This window comes from Moschus berezovskii, chromosome 14, assembly GCF_049115385.1.
Source record: "Moschus berezovskii isolate FMDL1 chromosome 14, NW_MosBer_1.0, whole genome shotgun sequence".
NCBI classification, from domain to species: Eukaryota; Metazoa; Chordata; class Mammalia; order Artiodactyla; family Moschidae; genus Moschus; species Moschus berezovskii.
The window spans coordinates 46,377,233-46,380,290 of NC_142473.1; the positions used below are offsets into that span (position 1 = coordinate 46,377,233).

The 3,058-nt window shown below is 40.7% G+C and overlaps 1 pseudogene; it reads right to left on the reverse strand.

Moving 5' to 3' along the window:
* Nucleotides 1-591: 591 nt before the first annotated feature.
* On the reverse strand, nucleotides 592-893 carry LOC148775583 (large ribosomal subunit protein eL42-like; annotated as a pseudogene).
* Between the last annotated feature and the right edge of the window lie 2,165 nt (nucleotides 894-3,058).

Below are 3,058 nucleotides of genomic sequence, written 5' to 3' on the forward strand. Positions count from 1 at the left end.
TTGTTGTTCAGTCGCTAAGTCCTGTCCAACTCTTTGTGACCCCATGGACTGCAGCATGCCAGGCCTCCCTGTCTTTCACTGACTCCCAGAGTTTGCTTAAACTCATGTCCATTGAGTTGGTGATGCCATCCACCCATCTCATCCTCTGTTGCTCCATTCTCCTCCTTTCTTTTTGGAAGAAAGTATGTATCACAGTATACTAATTTATATTTTTACTTTAGAAAAATTGAAGTATAGTTGATTTACAGTGTTGTGTTAATTTCTGCTGTACAGCAAAGTGATTCAGTTATATACACATAAATATGTATATATTATTTTTAAATGATTCTTTTCCATTAAGGTTTATCACAGGATATTGAATATAGTTCCCTGTGTTATGCAGTAGGACATGTGTTTATCCCTCCTATATATAATAGCTTGCATCTGCTAATCCCAACTTCCCACTCCATCCTTCCCCCAATCCTCTCCCCCTTGGCAACCACAAGTCTGTTCTCCATGCCAGTATATCACAGTACATTTAAAATACCTTTTTTTTTTGAGGTAAACGATCTCAAATTTCTATTGTCTTCATAATAAAACAAACTATGAAGCTCAGAACGGGATCATTTGCCTCTTTCTCTTCTTATCTCCTCCCAGCTCAAAATGCTTGTATCTCTTTTTAGCCAAGATTCTCTTGCAGTTGGGCTTAATGCATTCGAGCTGCAGCACAATCTTTGCAGTTTTAGCCTTTTTCCAGAAAATCAGCTTAGTCTGGCCACCACAGTCACTCTGCTTCCGGCATAATGCCACTTTCCCTAGGCAGGCAGAGAGTCCTTGCCCTTCCTGTCCTGTGTCACTTCGTGCGGTTGGTGCTTACCACACTTCTTATAGTATGTCTCACAAACATTCACCATGTTTGTGAGAGCAGTGTCAGCATGGAAAGAGGCTAAAATACCAATTTTGTTTGAGTGGCAGGTGAGATCTTAATTACCCAACCAGGGAGCAAACCAGTCACCCCTGCATTGGAAGCACAAGTCTTAACCCCTGGACCCCCAGGGAAGTCCCTAAAATACCTATTTTGAATGCAGTCTTTTCTTCCCTCAACTCTTCCTTTCCTCAAGGTCAGAATACTTTTTGAATACTCCCCTCTCCCAGCTTAAGGAGCCTAGAAGTTCTCAATACATAAATAGATTTTAAATTGCTCGGTAAAAGCCACAGTTGGAAGCACAGTAAAGGATATCCTTTCAAAAGCAAATGTGCCCAAGGAATTTGGGTACTATTGCTTTCTGTAGATGAAGCTTTCTGCCTGACTGTTTAAACAAAATTTTCAAGATACTCTCAGAACTTTGAAAAGTGAATATTGTTCTTCGCATTCATCCCTAAAAATCATGAGAAACATTTCAAATTCAAGAAAAAATGGATTATTTTGATGGAATTATCCTAGGTTTTGTATATTAAAAGATCCCCTCTGTTTATAAAATAAGTTTAGTACTGTTTAAAAATTACTTTAACCTGATTTTTTGTCTAGGTTTATGTATATGATAAACATATCACTGAGTTCTGGGACTTGTTTGGGCAGAGAAAAGGTTAATTTGCACTCCAATGAGAATTCTTTTTACTTACCCTCGAGGTGACTTCCCGTCTAGAGAAGCATAAACATTTAAGAAATTCTTTTCCAACTATTCTGCTGACTTACCCCCTCTATGGGTGTGGAAAATCAGCTCATCTGTGTAGTTCATGATTGGTCAAATTAGTGGTTTACACGGTGTAACCAAAGTAAGTCAATTTTATCAGTGCTTTCTAGCTGAGGGCATGCTTGCCAAGCCCAGGTCATACTGACATGTTTACTCCAGAGTACAGATGACTCCTGCCTGTGAAACCTGTTTACAAAGGCAATTGCCTTTTAAAAGGCATTTGGATCAACATTTCAGCACTATCTTTATTTTAAAATAATTTTATTTTATGGTGGAAAAAAGCAAGAACTTTTCAAGTTTTGGAGAGATTTCCCATTCTTATGTTTCAGAGATAAGACTGTTGCTTAGAGAACTGCTTTTCAAAGTCGTTCAAAGTCTTTAGTGTAATAAGCATCACCTGGAGAGCTATTTAAAACTCAGATTTCTGGGACCCAGTCCCAATTTTTGACTCAGTAGGTGTGAGGTGGGATGGAGAGCTTGCATTTCTAATGAGTTCCTGATGCTTGTGTTCTTGGTCCAGGGACCACACTCCGAGAACTGCTGTTGAGACACCCTGGGATTAGAGAATCCTAGAGCTGGACCTCTGAATATTGATATTAGGTCAGATACTGTGCAAGCCACTTTACATCTGTTAACGTCTAATCCAGATGACAACCTTACAAATTGGGAACAATTATTGCTATTTTATAAATCAAGGAACTAAGGCTCAAAATTTGGTTATCCAAGATCACACAGCTTGTAAGTGGAGGAGCCAGAATTTGAACCCAGGTCTTTCTGTCTCTAGATGAATGTTACTTCTGTTAAAATATGCTTTTTTGGAGGGGTGGGGTGGGAGGGAGCCTCAAGAGGGAAGGGATGTATCTATACTTACTGCTGATTCACACTGTGGAACAGCAGAAACTAACACAGCTTTGTAAGGCAGTTATACTCCAAAAAAAAAACAAGAAAGAAATATGCTTTCTTATCTAGATTAAAGATCTTCTCCAGTGTTCTTGCCTGGAGAATCCCAGGGACAGGGGAGCCTGGTGGGCTTCCGTCTATGGGGTCACACAGAGTCGGACACGACTGAAGTGACTTAGCAGCAGCAGCAGTCCCAGTTTCTTCCTCACGTAGGAACAATTTCTCTAACATCCCTGATCCATGACTCTTCCTTCGGCTTTTGTCAAGCCTCTCAGGAAGGGGCACTCACTGCTTCACGAAGGATCCCTTATTGGGGACAGGCCCCATTTCCACCTACCATCCCACTGGGGGTTAGAACTATATATTTGAATTTTAGTGGGGAGGAAATTCAGTCCAGAGCAGTACAGTTCTGCCATGGGGTAGCAGAGAAGCTGGCTGATTGGGGCAGGCCAGAACTGTTCTGGCCTCACTGGACAAGCAATAGC